Source organism: Ambystoma mexicanum, chromosome 2p, assembly GCF_040938575.1.
Source record: "Ambystoma mexicanum isolate Mex_15411 chromosome 2p, UKY_AmexF1_1, whole genome shotgun sequence".
NCBI lineage: Eukaryota > Metazoa > Chordata > Amphibia > Caudata > Ambystomatidae > Ambystoma > Ambystoma mexicanum.
The window spans coordinates 546,950,997-546,970,207 of NC_090923.1; the positions used below are offsets into that span (position 1 = coordinate 546,950,997).

The window sequence follows — 19,211 nt, forward strand, 5'->3', positions numbered from 1 at the left end:
TTCCGCCATCTCCCTAGTCAAAGACGGGACCTGGATGGAGTTTAGGAATTCCCCGATCTCCCCCCCCGTCCCCTCTGTACTCAGACGAGTATAGCCTTTCGTAATATCGGCGGAAGGCCTCTCCAATGTGAGAAGTATCATGTCCCAGCTCCCCCGCCTCGTTCTTCACTGCCTTCACCATTCTGCTCCTCTGTACCTCCCTCAGCCTCCAGGCTAGGATTCTATCCGCCCTGTCCCCTTTTTCATAATACTTTTGTTTAACCAGGTGGAGGCTTCTCTCCGTTTTATGGAGGAGAAGGTCTTTTAGTTGGAGCCTGTAGTCATCCAGGGCGGCCACCCGGTCCCAGTCCAAGGGCTCCGTGGGGGAGCCTCCTGGTTGAAGTTGGGCGATTTTTCCCCTCAGATGCCGCTCCTGGGCTTCCCTTTCTCTTTTCCTCCGGGTTCCCAATCGGATCAGGACTCCCCGCAGGGTTGCCTTAAACGCGTCCCACAGGGTGTGTGTACGCACCTCACCGTTGTCATTGAATTCAAAGAATTCTGTAATGGCGTCAAGGACCTCCTGGGCTAGGACCTCGTCCTTCAGAAGGGAATCGTTACACTTCCATCTTCCCCTGTGTTCGTTAAGGCCCCCTCTCGCTATGGTGACTCGGACCAGGTCGTGGTCAGACCAGGGGACTGGATCCACCCTATGGCCAGTGACAAATGGGTACAGGGTCTCGTCCACCAGGACATAATCTATCCGGGAAAATGATGTGTGCACGGGTGAGTAGTAAGTGAATATAGGGGTGTCCGTTCTAGGGGTCGGAACCGTGTCCACCAGGCCCAGCTCCGAGTTGACCCTCTGGAAGCCCCGTGCCATGATCTCATCGAGTGCCCTGGGGGCCTGGGGACCAGCTCGTTTCCTGTCCCGGATTGGGTCCAGGACCATGTTAAAATCCCCCCCCCCACCACCACCGTCCCATGGACGAAGCCTTTAAGTTTGTCCCTCACCTCCTCCCAGAACTGGATTTGGCCTTCATTTGGGCCGTAGACAACGGCTAGGGTAAGTGGGGCTCCCTGTAGGGATCCCCGCACCATCAGGTAGCGCCCCTCTGGGTCCTTCAGCACAGCCTCTTTCTCAAGCCCCACGTTCCTCGCTATCAAGATGGCCACCCCTCTCTTTTTATTTTTGTGGGATGCACTGAAGACCTCCCCAATACCTCCTCCCCGGATTTTGGGTTCCTTCCCCCGTGGCCAGTGGGTTTCCTGCAAGAAGAGGATGTCGAGGTTGGTCCTTCTGAACTCTCTACAGACCAGGGATCTCTTTGTGGGCGTATTTAAGCCCCGTACATTGAGGGAGCCCACTCCCAGGGCAGGTAGACTATCAGCCATAGTCCCAGATTCCCTCCCTCCCGGTCACTACCCTCGTATCTCTTTCCTTCGCGTGCTCCCTTGGTTCTACTTTGTGGATCCCTTCTCCTCCCCCCCCCGGAGGGCCTGAAACACCCCAACTGCCCCCCGTGTCCCAACCGTGTCTGAACAACCCCCACTCCCGAATATACCCCCACCCCCCTCCCCGGTGTCCAGCCAATTAGTTCTGCCATAGCTGGCTTTTGGCCGAACCACCAGCCTGCCCACCTCGGCCAGGCATTTCACCCATTTCACCCTCCCCTTGAGCCCCCCATAATCCCCCCCGGTCGCAACCCGACCGTGTGTCCCCTGTACTTGCTGTTCGTGTGGACGGTAGTAGTGGTAGACTCTCCGAATCTGCTCCTATCCGTCCCGGATTCAGTGGGTTACCCCCGTTCTCAGTCCTCGGAGTCATGCCGTTCTCCCTCTTTTGCTGGAGATGGGGTGTTCATTTTCCGAAATTTCCTTGCGCCGGTGCGCCTTCTCCTCTCTCCGGATGGGCCGGGGCTGTTCGTTCTAAGGTTGTCTGGTCCCACTGGACCTCTCCGGGGGTGCGGGTCCACTGTGTACTCTTGAATGGCACTCCGGATGTCTTCTTCCGTGATCAGGGTTGAGCGTTGGCCCATGTATTCAAAGTTCAGGGAGAAGGGGTAGCCCCATCTATAACGCACGCCCTTTTCCTTGAATAATAGTGTGAGGGGTCGACATAGTCTGCGCTTGGCCAGCGTGTAGGAGGAAAGATCCTGGTATATTGAGACCCGGGCATTGTTGTAGGTGATTTCTCTGGTCTTTCGGGCCTCCTCCAGCACCTTTGTCTTCTCGGAGTAATAGTGGAACCGGACCAAGATTGACCGGGGGGCCCCCGCTCTACCCCCTGCCCTATGCACTCTGTCGAATGTTGGCTCGGTTGTCATTTCCCCTGCAAATAGGAGGGTGATGATGTCCTTCACTATTCGAATGACGTCCCTCTCCGTTTCCCCCTCCGCTTCAGGCACACCGAAAATTCTGAGGTTGTTCCGCCTCTCTCTGTTTTCAAAGTCGTCCATCTGTCGGGCCCTTTCCTCGTCCCTCTTCTCCAGGGCTTCCAGCCTCATACAGAGTTGTATGTCCTGGGCTGCTGTTGATGATTGGTTGGCCTCCACTTGTAATAGTCTATCTTCGACCTTGTCCACCATCTGGTCCATTTTTTCAAATTTCTGGGCTATGTCTGAACGCATGTCCCTGATTTCCTGCAAGATCGAGGCAAAGCCTCTTTCCATTGCTGCCGACGAAGGGGCCGCGTCTTCCTGTCGGGCCATGGTTTCCCTAGGGTCCGCGCTCATATTGCCTCTGGGGGTCTCCTGGAAACGGTATCCCTGTAGGGCTTCCCGCCAGTTCATCTGATAATCACCTGCAATTAGCAGTGTCGATCCCCGCCCGCTCCGGGTCAGTGTACGAACTCCCTCCGTGGCCAGATGGGGGCTTGGCTATTTCCTGGGGGTTAGCCTTTACTTGGGGGGGGGGGGGGGGGCGGGCACACGCCCCACCCGTTCCTGGGTGGGGGCCTCACACCCCTCTCGATGTCCTCCGCAGTGTTCCGGGGCTTCTTCTGGCCAACCCCGTAGAAGGGTGTCGCGTGCGGCCTGGGAGCCCCGCCCAAGGGCCCCCGCAGTGTGTGTGGGGGGGGCGGGCACACGCCCCACCAGCGGCGGGTGGGGGCCTCACACCCCGTCTACCCCGAGTTCTGCTATCCGCGGGGGGGGGGCAGGGCGGAGAAGATCTGTTCCGGGGGTCCTCACGCGGTGTTTCTGGGGCGCGGGCGACTGTCCCCACTCGCGCCGGCGGGGGGGGCAGGCCCGGGCCCCCTCACGTCGCTGCCGCTCACTTTCCTCGTCCTCCCCCCTCCGGGACCCCGCGGTCCGCGGCAGCCCGCCCGGGGGACTCCCGATGGGGGCGGGGGCGGTCTAGCGCCGGCCCCCTCCGCTCGAGCGGGTCCAGCCACGGGGGCTCCGGGCCGGTCGCTGTGCCCGCGCTTCTCCGTTCTGGGTGGTGGGGCGGGGGGGAGCCTATCTCCCGAGCCGCCGCCGGGCCTCCCGGACCTCCGGCTTCACGTCGCGGCGAGGGAGCCTCCGAAGCGGCGCTCGCCCGGACGCGTTCACGTGCCCAGGCCGCGTCTTCTTCCGCTGGGGCCTTTCTCGGGAACCCCGAGGTCCTCGGATTCCGCTCTTTCTCCCGCGGGGCGCCCCAAGGGTTCGCTCATCCTGTCCGCCGTGTTGGGCCCGCCAGGGGGCGTCAGGGGGGGCTCAAATCCCTCTGGACGCCTGGCTTCGGGGAGAGCAGCACGTTCAGGCAGCCATTGCCTGCGCGCCCCCCTGGTGGCCTCTGGCGATCCTGTTTTAAATGTCCCGGGCACAGGTGCAGTCTCCAAAACAACTAGAGCTTTGCCTGTGAATGGGCTTCTTCTGCTCTGTATTCCTCCATTCCTCGTTGCAGTGCTAAGGTGTTTCTGGGAACAGTCGTTTTTCTTTTAACAAACTGCACGAAAACATTGGAGGAATGTTTTTAACATGTTCTCAGGGCAAGTCAGTGTTTGAAAGTTGATCTGCAGGTTAGTTTGAGATACATTCAGCAATCTCCTTTTGAGGGAGCAGGGGAAGAATCACAATAGTCCATTAGGGTATTTTGTATGGGAGATTCATCCTGCAAGGGGAAAGGGGGATACCATGCCTTTTTCTCTGATGCCACCACTCCCTCCCATAGGTTTTCTCCCCTCATGTGATCCTCCCTCATATAGCCGACCCCAGGTTCAGGATCCGGTAGCAGCTGCCGTTCCCTGGCCACATGTGGTTGGGGAGGAGAAACCGCCGGAAAGGGGGGTACTGATATCATTCGAATCTTTACAATACACATTATCATTTTTGATTATGAAGTATCCAAACTGGCCTACACATTTCAAGTTGTACGCTACTAGCCAGGCATTACAGTAATGTTCCCCCTAGGTTTCCACATTCACAAAGCACATCATTTCATACTTGGTAAGAGTCGATTCTCACTAAGGCTCCTGGTTTTATGGGATTCCTTTTTCCAACGTTTCTGCCTGTATTTATCCATTTTCTATTGGTTCATTTTATCTGCATTTATCTACATTATTTTGCTTTATAAAATAAATATGCGGCAACTAGCACTTTCCCACGTTTATATAAATGAAAATTGTAGCATTTCAAAGCCTTTATTCAGATGCTGACAGAGCTGGGTTTCTGCACATCTAGCCATGATCCATTTGAACATTCACAACAAATGGCTTTGCCTGCTGTTGTACTGTACAACACCGCTCTAGCCATTTAATCATCCCCAAAGGTAAATATATTTCTTCTTTAAGTCTATCTGTTGAGTTTAATTGCATAGACTTTGGCATGTAAGACCTGATTGGCAACTTGGAGAGCTGAGCAAGAGAACTACATTTCGGCTTTTTTTTCCATTTTTACAAATAAATACTGAAAGTTAACAAATGTTTTACGTTTTATATTTGTGTGTAATAATTAGTAAAAACGGAAAACAGGGAACCTTAATTATCACTATTCTGTGGCAAATGCACATTTTGAACCTGATGTCAATTCATGTAAACATTAATATACATTTATCCAGTCTTAAACTCATTTAGCAATTCCAACATCAAATCCAGGTTAATCTATCAGGAAAACCCACAAGAGGCACCTGGGTTTTCTGGATCTGTGTCCAGTAGACCGATTACATGGGGTGGTTGCCCTTTGCTGATTAATTAAATAATTATAAAAGCGGGTCCAGTAATCGCTATGTCTAGAGGTTGGATGACCTAGTTCACTTAATATCACCTCCTGCTCATTACACCATGTCAGCTGTTTAAACTACTCTCTCGGCATGGGAGCAGCACACTTGTTCCACCTCTTAGCCACCACTAGTTTTGCTTTCAAGCATGCCATTTCAACAATGAGTCTAGCATGCCCAGTATACATAACTGCAAAATTTGGGCTCGCAGAACCGGAATTGCTGATACCATAGCCCACAGATAATGCCAAAAGCACACAATCGGGGGCATTCCTAGACTACATGAAGAGAGCCGCTCCTCCCATTCCACAGCTTGGGCAGCTATCAGTGGGATTGGGTGTGGATTTTGCTATTTTGTTTGGTCTCAGTAAAATTGTATAAGGTATTTGTAGTGTAAGGAGTTTGTCTCTAATTTAATGATACCGCCTTAGTGTGTGGTAGCATCTTTGACCGTGCTTGATCAAAAATATCATTCCCAACACATTTTCCCATCGTCTGGGCCCCCATCTGACGGTGTTGGAGATGGAACCAATCACCACAGTGCGGAAAGGGGACTTGGTATCTCAGAGTTGACTACTTGTTTTAGTATCACACTTTCAGAGGGTTCCACCGGATGGGGGTTAAAGTAGGGTCAAGCATTTCTTGCTGTGCTCATACATCAATGGAGTTGCATTGGGAAGCTTCCTCCTATTTCCTCATACCGAGTCAGAAAAAGGAAACTTCCATCGAGTAATAGGTCCTCATAGTATTTTTGCACATTTTAAAACTATTTGTTACAAAAAATATAAATGAAATCATAAACCATTATTAAAAAGAGAGGTGACATGAAATTCAAGGACATATTTATTAAAATGGAAGAAGAATTAAGCATATTATTTTGAACTATAAAATGTATAAAACACAACTACAAGGAACTACCAATCCCCATCAGTCTTTTCTGTAGTGTAGTTCTGTCAGGATCCCATGGCACATTTCCACATTTTCAAAGAGACATTACACTAGAAAACTTTCATTTAGGAGATTTCATCATCACATATATATGTAGGAGTAATGGTTGAGTGATGTTTGGGTGTTGGTTCTGAATTTAACATCTTACTATTTACATAAGTTTCCTTAATGTAAAACTATTCAGGAAGTGCCTATTTTCCCAAGCCAAGATGGAGGGTCAGTTCCACAACAGTGATTGGAGGAGAAGTGCTGTGAGGTAGTTTGGAACTTTCACCAAGATTCTAAACTGCCTTTCATTCCAGTTCCCTTGGAGGAAGGTTGCAGTTATTTTAGCTCTGAAAACATTTATCAGTAGGAATCTATAGTAACAGTGTGTTAAGAACAAACTACAGAGAAGAAATCATCAGTTTCTTAGAGTCAAGATCATCACAGATGAAGCAAGCTAAGTCAAATGTTGGAAAAACTCCTTTATTGTTACTAATTGACTTTAATTAATCAACAATTGTCAAATCAAGAAGTTAACCTGCTAAGTATTTAGAAACTGTAATTTTATGAGGACATGAACTTCTTTGTGCTCTTTTGCTCGTGTCGTTTTTTTTCTGAGAAAAGTTAACGTTCATTTTATTGTATTTGCGGCTGCATTTACATTTTTTCTTCATTAGAGTTATTACAATATCTTTATTTATATATGTGTGCTTAGCGTGAGCAGTTCTTGCCAGTTTTTAAATTACTGTTCTCTCGTGTTCAACATTACTAACTTGTTGCGCATCTTTAATTATATTTCTTAGTGTGCGTGTGTATCTCGTAACGGATAACTTTAAAGTAAAGGACCCGCTAACGTAAGCGTGCGTGCGTCCTATTTGTGCTCCTTCACTTCCTGGTAGTGACGTATGCATATTTCCTTTGCGCGCTTCGTAGCATTGTAATTTTATTGAAGGCGACGTTCTCAGTGTCGTCGTGTTTTTTTCTTCGTTCTTGGTGAGCGCGTTTTTTTTTTTCTACATCTTCGCGCGGTCCAGGAGTCATCTCACCTCGGTCCAGAGTATGCGGTTCATCTTCTGTATCGCGCGGCCACGAAGTCATCACATCTCGGTGCAGAGTGCGCGGTTCATCTTCTATGTGCGCGGTTTCGTGGGCGTCGTGAATAGTTGTTTTCGTTTCAATCCAAGAGCACTGTAACATTGTCGATGCGCGTGTCTTCATCAGTTTTGAAGGTACGTGTTACGCTACTTATGGATGGCAATTGTAGCGTCACTTTCATCATTTTAAAAGCAAAGTGAACTATTTTAATCTAAATATTAAGAGATCTATCTGCAGAGAATCGACTACAAAAGGAATACAAATAAGAACTTTTCAAATTTGCTTAGTAATTTATTCAAGAAAAAGAAAAGCTTCTTAAAAGGATTATTTGAACTATTCTTCAGACAAGTTAATTCTTTACAACATATTAAGAGCCATGAGACTATGAATTCGAGAAGTAAGACTGCAGATAAGAAATATAGTTAAGAAGATAAATACTAAAATAATAATATTTAATTAAGCCTATCAGCAATCAAGCATAGGCTGCAGGTGTTTACATTTATTTTGATAAAATATATAAACATACTAGTAGTTAAAATACAGGATAGAGTAATATTAATAGTGTATCATTTGTGTTTAGATTTTCAGACACTGAGGAACCATATTTCCAGTAATCAGTTGTCGAGTGATCAACATTGAAAACCAGTGAAGATCTGCTTTTGTTTTGTTCTCCATTCCCCTTTCCCTTTGGGTTTGCCAGTTTAATAATTGTATCTTTTTGAGATTGATGAGCCGGCATACTTGGGGGGGAGGGGGGGAGGGGCGGGGTAGGGTTCTGGTGGGCCAGCATCACTCCTGCAGGAAGATTCAAGACTGGACCTTGACAGTTCTCCTACGTGCCTTCCTCCCTACTCGTCTCAATATGTCACTTCCTGCCTAGGTCCTTTCCTCATCTTTGATGCTCTCAACTGTCAGAACTCTAACTGTCTCCTTAGGCAACTAAGATGCCCGCCAACAAACTTGGCCGTCCTGAGAACTCAAACGAAATGACGTGTCTTCTCGTCAGAGAGACCTATCTGGTCTCTGCATGTTGTGATGAATCCTGTGGAGTCCTCAGAGATACCCTACCTAAAGTCTCCGCCCAGTTGGCCAGATGAAGGCAGCCGCATCCTGATCCTGACCCAGGGGGTGGTATTAGCGGGAAGGGTCACCTGGGAGGAGAAGGGCCCCAGGGGAACAGGAGGGTGAGCTGCAGTATTTGTCTTCCTCAACAACGAAAATATCAGTAATACTGGAATATGTAATGGCTTGCTGTCAGAGAGCTTTTATTTCCCAAATCTAACTGTCTTAATGTTGTTGAATACAATAATAACCAGTTATGCCTGGGAATAAGAACCCCCCCCTTTTTAAAATCACTGACATTTATAAAGGTGAAAGCTCCTATCACCCCCAGGGGAATATTAAAGATGAGTCTTTCAAATTGTAACAATTTAGATTCTGAATGTAATTCCCATGTAAAGCCAAACCCTTCATTGAATCTGTATAATACTCCTTTTGGGAATATAAATGAGAGAAAAGAACTTGGTAATAATATTTCCACTAGAAAAGCTGATTTTAACATTGGGGACTTCAAGTCCCACAATGGCCAAAGTACTGGGATGAAGAGGGCTGCAGAGGTACGAGACTGTAAATTGCAGCCTAATGGTGTTAATGATCCACACCTGAGGGAGACTGGGAGGCATAAAAGGCTCCCTCAGGTGCAGGCCATGCAGATCAGTAGCAGGAGGTGGAGTAGTCGTGGTACCTCCACGTTGAAGCCGAAGCTGGAGGAGAGCAGAGATGCTGGGACCACTGTTGTGTGTCGAGCAGTTGCTGGTCCTGAGAGGGTCTTTTCTTCTGGAGAACTTGATTGCAGAGGTTGCGCAGCAGAAGCAGAAGACAGTGGAGTGAGCGGATGCACATGCCAGACCCAGTGAGTACACTAAAGTATCCTCCATGGTTGCCCATTGGACAAGCCTGGGTGCCTCAAATATGGAACTAATATAAAGAAAGTGAAGTGGAAAACCAAGCTTATTTAAAGAGGAGACGGTGGCAGAATAAGAACTTGACAAACAGACCACAAAGGTGTGGTGATTTGTATTTACGTGGGTCAAAATAGGTGCCAGCAGCAAGAGAGGGCAATATTTCGAGAAACCAATACAAACAACTATTGTTAAAGGCAAAAGAGAATAATACCAAAAGAGGGCAATTAAGAATCTTAGTGTTTGTAAATCATATTGCACATGTGTGGAGGCCATAAGAGGAACTTGCTTAAACCCACATTGCCAAATCCAAAGAAGTATAAGAGTGAGAGAAAACCACTGTCCGCATTTGGTGAACGCGGAAGTGGGGCAACAAGAGTGACAGGAGGGCTGTCCTTCTGACAGAAGATATTCAGGAGGAGTGGAGCATAACCTGCATTGCGTGTGGCAATCACAAGTGTGTAACAAACGAGCACCAATGTGTTTCTTGTTTTCCTAGAAGAAATAAACTTGATTTTGTGAAGCAAACGACATTTCTAACTTGTTGGAAGCAAACCTTTACCACAAAAGTACTTTGTTAGTTTTCTTCTGTCCTGGCAGGAGAGTACACCAGGGCAGAGGATCCTGTAGTAGTGGACCTGGCAGGTGAGAGGACCAGGTGGAAATAATTAAAGTACTATGGTGTGGTTAAAAGGCTCGAAGGAGAAGTGTCAGAACCACTAAGGTGTTTTTGTGAACAGTTAGAGAATTATCCTGACAAAGAAGTTGCTTTGAACTCGTTGCAAGTGGAAAGAGGAAAACTGGTTGAACATTTTTGAAATGTTGGTTGAGTTCAAGTTTGAACAAAAAGAAATGCATTGGAACTTTGTTGCAAGACAGGATTTCCTTATCCTTTTGGAACTGTTGAATAGACTCCTGCTTGAATCTGGGGAAGGGGAATTCACCCAGATTATAAGGAGAGACAGTTACCAGGTTGTGAACATAAATGTTATTTCTGCTATAGTTGAATTGCCATATATTACTTGTTGAGTTGTTGTACGTACAAGTGTGAGGGACAGAAAACATTTGTTAGTGTTTCCTTTAGTTTATTCTAGGCAGGGAAATCCTTGTCAGGGTAGGGATAGTGAGGATAAGGGTAGGGATAGTGAGGCTTTTATCCATTCTTTTGAGTTAATAAAATGGCATCTTGGAAAAAAATTCTCAGTTGTCCACCTCACATTTCTGACCCCTCACAATGTCCACTTTGATTGAGCCGCTAGGACCCTGTTATCCAGTCTTCTGGTAATCCCCTGAAAGGCGAGAAAATATGTTTGGGTGGGAATATGCATTTTCAAACCCTTGTATTGCAAGGTACAGTGCCTTGTTCTACTGACAAATGGGCGCCTGCTACCTTTGTTGAATTCTTTGAAGGAACTTGCGGTTGGTCACCCTAGGTTACCTGGGGCAACTAGGCGTGGACTCCCTGCTCACTGTGCTTAGAGAGGCTCAGCTTCACCTCACTGATGATGCCCAACAAGGCTGAAACACGTCTATGGGGTTGCTGTTGGTACTCTTGTTCAGAGAGGAATTGCCATAGCATTTCAGTGCTGGACTGCCCATGTGGGCGGGACAAAGACTGATATGCAAATGGGTATTTCCCATCTGTGAAAGGTACAGTGAGCAAAAGCAGATGCTGCGAACTCTCCATGTTTCTCAAAACACTTGTGTATAGGCGCGTTACAAATGCCATATCATATCATATCAATGTGGTTAACAACCACTGAACAGGTTATCGTGCCTTGTTCTTCCGAGAGATGGGCACCTGCTGCCTTTGTTGAATCCTTGTATTGCACAATGCGCCTGATGGGTGCGATAATGCTCGCCTCCCTGTCTTTAATTGAATCATGGCTCCCGATGCAGTAAGCCTGGGTAATTTTCATCCCATGTCAAGACCGCATTATGCTTGTCCAAAACTATGCATTATTGCCGCGGCTACATGACGACACTCGTTTGAATTAAAACCTTCTAAATGAGGAATCAGACATTTTGGCCACTTTCAATATATCTTGGAGATTAGCTCCCACTACAAACGTTTTTGAAGCCATGGCTGCTTTTACTGAATGCACTCCAAACTTAACCATATCAATCCCTGCTTGCGTCATGACTTTACATACCCATCTATTGAGTGTCGCTCCTGCTACTATCTTTACAAGGCTTCCTACATGCAATGAGTAGTTGCGTCACACATACCGGCCATGCCTACTCTGTCCTTAGTTCGTATTCCTTAAAACAGGAGCCCATGCAAAGGTTTGGGTGCCCTGGCAAGTAAGGGTAGGAGATCAGTCATCGAGTTAGACTTCGTTCTTCTTGTAACGTTGAACGCTACTCCCTCAGGATAAAATATTTGTATGTCTCTTTCCAGATCCTTGATGTCGGACACACTTCTACAGTAAACCAAACCAAGCAGCATCGCTAACTTCCCTGATAGTTGCTGCGTTGAAAGGTCTGTCCGGTGGCCAACTATTAAATAGTCTCAACACCAAATTTACATCCCATAGATTTGACCCCTTTAATGAGGCAGACTACCGCCGGATGCTCTCCAATCGGTTTTGCGACTACAAGGACGTGACCCGCTGAGATCGCTGATTTGTACACTCCCAATGTCCAGAATGCTCTGCCTCCTACCAACGGGGATGCTACGAAATTGAGCACTTGGACTACAGGGGCTGAAATGGGATGATGACCTTGTTGAGGACACCAGTCCTCCCACTTGCTCCATGCAGTGTTATAGCTCCTGAGTGTAGAAGTTGCCCATAACTCCTTGTTAAGCTGGGCAGCCTGTCTTGAAATACCAGTCTGGCTCCACTTGCTCCTGACACTCTGCAGGCTAGCAGCGGGAGCAGCGGGAGCATCTCGGCTAGTACCAGGAGATTATGCCTCCCCGCTGTGTCAGTCAGGCGCTCCGAATTCTGCGGCAGCGTCTGTGGAACTTTGTGTAAGGTTCCACCAGAACTGGAAAACCAAGTTTATGACTTCCATGCTGGGACTATGACCGCTTCTGCTCCCTTTCTGTGACTCTCCGCTAACACTCTTGTCAGCAGTATGAATGGTTGTAAAGCATAGTGAACTGCACCTTTCCAGCTGTGAAGCTGCATCTGCGCCTAGCGTGTCTGGATCTAATCTCCAATTGAAGAACCTGGGGATCTGTGTTATTATTATTTATTGTTATTATTATGGTATTTATTGAGCACAGACCTAGCTTCGAGAAGTAACTGAGTGCTTTACAGAGGTATACAGCAATACAGATACATACTGGAGCGCTTGTCAGGGGTAACAGAACAGATATACAGTGGGGGGGGGTCTGCCACTATGTTCTGCTCCCCCGGGGCAGATACGCCGCTGTGACTGAATGCTTCCTCTCTAGGCAATAGTGCCAGAGGTCTTTTGATAACTCCACTAACATCATGGATGTTGTCCCTCCTATATGATTGATATATCTTACTTCTGACACATTGTCCATCTTCAGACGAATGCAGCAGTTCACTCTGTCTCTTGCAAAAGTCTTGATCATGAAAGACTTAGCTAATAGTTTTAGACAATTGATATGAAGGTCTAACTCTGCCGAGGTCCATTTCCCTCCCGTTTCCAGTCCTCAGTACCTGGCTTCCCAGTTAAATCTGCTGGCATCTAATTCTATAATCAGCTCTGACACGTCTCCGAAAATGACTTGGCTGTTCCACACCTCCTTGTTGTGGAGCCACCTTCTAGCTCCATTCTTCCTTCCTGATCCGGGGGAGAGGGTCACCTGGTAATATCCCAGACCCTCCTGTAGATGCCTGATTTCTAATCTCTGGAGTACCCTGTAGTGCAATGGCCCCGCAAATATGGCTTGAATGGAGGATGCTAGCAGCCCTACTATTCTTGCTAGGGTCTGGATGGAAATTGGTTTTCTTGAGGCATACTCTGATCTCCTTCTTGATCACTCTAATTTTGTGCATTGGAAGTTCTAGGTTTGTTTTCTTGTTGTCTACCAAAAATCCTAGAAAATCCATCCTCTTCCTGGTAGTCAGTTTTCACTTTTCCTGGTTGATAAGGAATCATGTGACGCTAGCAGGTCACTCACCCATACACTTGTTCCTAGAACACTTCTCTGCTCGATGCTAGAATCCGAATGTTGTCCAGGTACATTTATAATCCTTATTCCTCCTTCTCTGATTGCAGATGTGACAGGTTTCATGAGCTTGGTAAAGGCCCATGGCGCCTGTCACAATCACACCTTGTAAGGGAAGAGAGTTTGCCACTCTCTCCCGAACCACAAAAGCCGAATGAATTGACCCCTCCCACTGTGGTTGGCACAGGTACCTGATATAGGTATACACAGGACACCACGTGGCAGCCAATGGGGGGGGAAGCGGGATTAGGGAGAGGTTGTGGATAGGGTGGGGGAATGACGAACACCGGAAAGAGGGTAAGGAAATACCTAGTTTGGATAGGACTGGCCTACACAACCCTATCATACATATTCAGATGTACGATACCTGTAGAACTAACACATACACACATAATGCGAATAATTCCTAAACAACCTGCCTCCTAATCCTGTCTAATACATATACATGGAAATTCAACATGAACACGTAACAAACACTTTTGCCATAAATGAGATGAAGCAAACAAATGGGAAGTTTCCCAGCATGATAAGACACACACATGGCCCCGTGGGCAAGCATAAGCGACATGTAACAGAAAGTGAAAACATGTAGTAGCAGATTCTAGTTAACAGCACTGATTCCAGGAACTGTTGTGACATAACCAACAATGACTTGTGGCACTAGCCCTTTTGCAGTTGAACGTTCGTAATTACACAGGTTCCATCAAGGGTGATTATAACCCAACAACTAGACATAAGCCCCATCTCCCAACACTGCCATGGCAATGCATTAGTCTGTCTGTCAAGGACGGTAGAATCACAGTTCCCTCCAGTACTTATGTTGAGTCCGGGAGCCCCACGGGACTACCCGGACAATGTGAACTTCTGCAGAAAAAGGCGAGCCGGCAGCGTGTCTGTCCTCCTGCCGAAACGCTGGTCCTCCAACCATCAGCATAACCGTGCGCTGGGCGCACCCCGAACTCCTGCTTCCTCCGAAAGCATAACGCCTAGCAAACCAAAATAAGCCGCACCTGTCTGGTGCTGTTGCCGGTTAATAAGCTGTGAGTAATCAGAGACAGCTGGCAACGCGTGCGCAACCCAGGACTACAAGCGGCTGCTAATTCTGCTGGGAAAGGTAGTCTTTGCTTCCCCAGCTCTCCAATGCACTTCATCGTGCATAATGTAACACTCCTCGTTTGCCCCATCCTCTATTTCTGACAGCGCCGAGGAGAGCCCGAATGGCAGTCATGAACTGCCATATTCGCCCTTGCCACCTGAAACCTAGGAAGGGGCGGTCTTCTCTCGCTATTGCCACTGTAAAGTATGCATCTCTCAGGTCTATCCTTGTGAGCCAATCTTCCCTCCTGAGTATATCTCTGAGCAGATGTATACCCTCCATCTTGAAGTGTATGTCCACTATCTACCAATTGAGATCTCTCAAGTTTATGACTTGCCACACCTTGTATTCCCTGTGAACTGTGAGGGGGACAACTTTGTAAAGGGGTCTCACAAGATGCTTTTTTATCAAATTAAAAAGGTTGGATAAATGCCTCACTCTCTCCCTAACCTATCGAGAATTTCCCTAACTATCAAAATAACTAAAGGAAACACTCTAACAAAAGGAATCTGTTCCTCACACTTGTACATACAACAAACTCATAATAGGAATATTTGGCAATTCAAATATAGCAGAAATAACCGTTAAGACAAACACAGACCCAATAATTGTATATCCTGTAACCTGGGTCAGTTCACCTTCCCCAGATTCAAAGCAGTATTCTCACTCAAAAGTCAAAATAAACCATTCCCTTTTTGTACTCAAGTTTGAATTACAAAGTTTCTTTTACTCCATAAGTCTTCCACTTGGACTTTAATCAATAGTTCAATTAGACGACAGTCTTTGTATTTTCACTTCTAGCAAACGTTCAAACAACTTATTTATTTTTGCATTTATTGCAGCGCACAAAACCCTCAGGCATCTGGACGCTACTTAGAGTAAGTGCAAAGTGACAGTATACAAAGTGCAAGACCACGCATAAGGGTTACAAAATGTGGGTAGATCTTGAAAGCATACACTGGCAACGCTACACCTCATGGTATGGGGGGGGGGCTACTGCAGTTGTACCGAAAGCATTACAGGTAATCCTAAAGAAAAATCACAGTGGGTGAATGATCTGGCAAAGCCACGCCTCATGGTACACGGGCTACTTCAGGTGTACAGGTGAACCTAAAGATGCATTTGGTATGGGGGCACAATCTGGCAAAGCCACGCCTCATGGTATGGGGGGCTACTTCAGGTGAGCATAAACAAATTTGGTATGGGTCCACAATCTGGCAAAGCCATGCCTCATGGTACGGGGTGGGCTACTTCAGGTGTACAGGTGAGCGTAAAGACAGAATCAGAGTGGGTGCACAACCTGACAAAGGTTTCTTGAAAACAAAAGTACCACGTAACTTTTAATTCATAAAATAAACTTTATTTTTTAAAAAGATAAAGACGTGAACTCTCCCTCTCCTCTTTAGAGTCAATAGTGAAAAGAACGTCAGTTATGTTATATCGAAAGATAAAAGATCCTTCTTCCTCAGGAATTTTTCTGATGGTTCAGGCGGAGATGAACTCAAGTAAATCCATGTTACTATCAAAATGGGAGCTAATGTGACTACAGCAACTTGAAATCTGCGGCAGCTCCATGGAAGAACTTTTGGGTAACCCGACAAAAACTAAAACACGAATGGAAGAAATGGACTGGATAAATACACTGGATAAGGCATCTGAGTATAAACTAACTAGACATCTACCTCCAACAATCAGAAAACTGAATGTAATTCAACCTTTTTTGACAAAGCATCCAGACAGGAAAACTCGGAGCACTCTACTCCGTGCAAGGTTAAACTTGTTACCCACAAACGAGATTCTGCACACAAGGGGCCTCTCAACAACGAATATTTGCCGCTTTTGTAATAACACTGAACAAAGAGAAACATTACGGCACCTTTTATTACTGTGTTCAGGTACAGAGAAATTCAGATCACCATACATACTTCATCACCTAAAAAATGCCTATCTAAGGGAAGAAGAACTCTGGTGGGAGCGCTTAATAGGAGGCTTGAGAACATCTTGGTCTATCGCAGCTACTAAAATCTTGGACCAGATCTTTGCACATGTACCTCCGAGCTAGGGGGACTGGACACAGATAGATAGATAGATGACGGCAGTGGGGAGTGTTTTCTACCTTACTTTCGTGTTGCTGTAGACTTATTCTCGTGTTGGGATTAATACGCTGTGAAATTTTATGTTCATCTTCTTGTAAAAATCACTTCAGTGATTATATACTCGTATAATAAAAAAATAAAAATAAAAAATAAAAAAAATAAAAAAATTTTAACACATCTTCTGTAGCAACAACAAGGTTTGTCAGGATGATTCCACAACAGTTCAGAAAACACTTCAGTGATTTTGTCACTATTTTATCTTGAGAACACTCCTACCTCAATATAGTACTTAAATGGTTTCTTCCTGGTCCACTAACCTGCCAGGACTACTACTAAAAGGTCCCTAGCTTGTTATACTCACCTGCCAGGACATAAAAAACTAACACTATGACAAGTACTCTGTGGTAAGGTCAACTTCAAATCTTTAAGAGAGTCTTTAATTTTCAGCTACATCAACAATCACAATTACTTTTAGGAAAACAAGTTATACATTGGTGATGTTTGTTCCACTCTTGGTTTTGCCACAGCAATGCAGGTTTGGCTGCTCACCTCCTGAACATTATTTCAGGAGGGCCCACTGTTTTCCCACTTTTTCATCAACAAACTGCTGATAATGTTTCCTTCTCACATTAGCATATATTTACCTCAGGCAATGCTTGTTGTTGTTTTGCTTAACTGTTGTATCTTTCTTATTCTGGCAACAACAGTTATAACCCTCCTGCAACAGTTTTCTCTTGTCATTCAGCCAACATACTTTAAAAGTGCGGTAAGATCTTGCTCCCTCCTTAATGATGGTTTAGGTCAACCTGATTGGCCTTTCTTTATTTAGGCATGGGGGTTGGCTTTTATAACAATGTTGGGATTTTTTTGTGTGGTTTTATTGTGTTTTCTTTTTTAATTTTTTTTTTACAGTTCTCATCTCCCCAATAAGATTGCTTTCTATCAGTTCGGTATTCAAAATACTTGGTATTACTCGGCGGTCGCATACGGAGCTTACCAGGTTTTCCTATTGATGGTGGCCAATGCCAAACAGGACAGGAGCTTTCCTTGCTCCGTGAGTCAGCCGGTGCTTGCCTGCCACTGAGACACTGAAAGGATCTTTCCTTGCTCTGTGTGTCAGCCAATGCTCGACTGCCACCATGACACAACACACCCACCAGAGACACTCTCTCTCCAGGGTGAAAGTCGACCGCAAAGCCACTTTGCACTGCACAAACTGTTAGGGGTGGCTCCAGCGGCTGCTTTCTGCTTCCACTGCATCTGGTGGTGTCTGCAACTCCACCCTGCTGTTCTAATAGCCTGCACCTGAGGGGGCCTTATATATATATATTCAAAAGTCCAGCTCAGATGTGGGCTATTGGAACCACTAAACTGCATCTTGCAGTTGAGTGCCTCTGAGGCCCTCTTCCTCTTCCCAGTACTTAGGGCATTGTGGGACTTTAAGCCCCTAGTGTTTCTTTTGCTACTTTGAAAATTATAAACTTCTGCTTTTGTTGAATTGCTATTGCTTAATAGCTACATTTCTAGAAAAGGGTTTTAGATGACAAAATGGTTGATTCAGATTCAAGGAAAAATCATCTTTACCAGAAGTCAAAGTGTTGATGTTCTCATTCTCAATTATATCCTTTTTTTGATTATCACAAGAGTTTTCACTACTCTTAATGTGGGTTTCTATGGGAAGAGAAGTTTGACTCTGACAACAAGCTATTAAATATACTGGTATCGTGGAAATCTTCCTTTCTGAAAGAGACAAATGCTACATCTCTCCTTACTGAATCCTCTTGTTCCCTGAGCGGCTTTCTCCTCCCAGGTGACCCGCCCAGCTAATACCACTGACAAGGTTGGGATCAGGAAGCAACTGCCTTCCCCTTGCCACCTGGGAGGTTACATAAGGCAGGGATTTTGTGAGGATTCTGCATGATTCATCACAGAACTAACATTTTGCTGACCAAATGTAGGGTTTGCTCTCCTTTTGATTTGAGCTGCTGGAGCTCCCTTTACATAATCTGTTATTCCTCCTGCGGGAGTCTCAGCAGAGGTGGAGTCTTCATTTGTCTTGGGTGTCTATGAATTCTAGTCGGAACCCAACACAGTCTGCAAGACCCAAGCATCGCCTGACCGCGCTCAAAATGTGTTTATAATGGACTTCTTTCAGCCCCCCACTTGTGGGTAATGTACCGTCTGTGCTCTCACTTGATTGGGCTCCTTGGCATCAGTCGTAGCCTCTTCCTCTGTGCCCTCTCATCGGTCTCACGCTTGCCAGGAAAAACAAGTCTTGATAACGGAAATCCCAGTATTGGCTCTGTGACCCTGAAGCCTTTGTTACAAGTTCTAGCGAGCGACGATTAACCTCTGTATCAGCCGGTCCCTGCAAAAATTCTATTGGGAAAAAGATCTGTAATTGATGATTGTGCCTTCTCTACTATATATGCTGACAAATGTGCTCTTCTCCTTGGCAAAGGCTTCGCCAAACCGGAGTCCCTGTGCGGCCTCACACGCTTCGTATGTGGCTAGGTCCCCTAGTTTACTGTTAATCCTGTGTAGTAAGCTCATTCTCTTTTCCAAAGAAAGGACGCAGTTTGCATTCCCCAAGAGGCACACCACTCTCTGTGCCCAGATGCCTAGGGTAGTTGCGTCAATCGGCTCTATTGTGTCTTTAGCTCTTTGGGCCAGATCTGTAATCTTGGCGATCGGCCCTGATAAATAAA

General features: G+C 46.3%; 1 protein-coding gene across 1 annotated transcript in view; it reads left to right on the plus strand.

The window, feature by feature from the left end:
* DNAH1 (dynein axonemal heavy chain 1) overlaps positions 1 to 19,211 on the plus strand; it is a 3,604,831-nt gene that overhangs the window by 73,163 nt on the left and 3,512,457 nt on the right. The gene's annotated exons all lie outside the window — the stretch shown is intronic.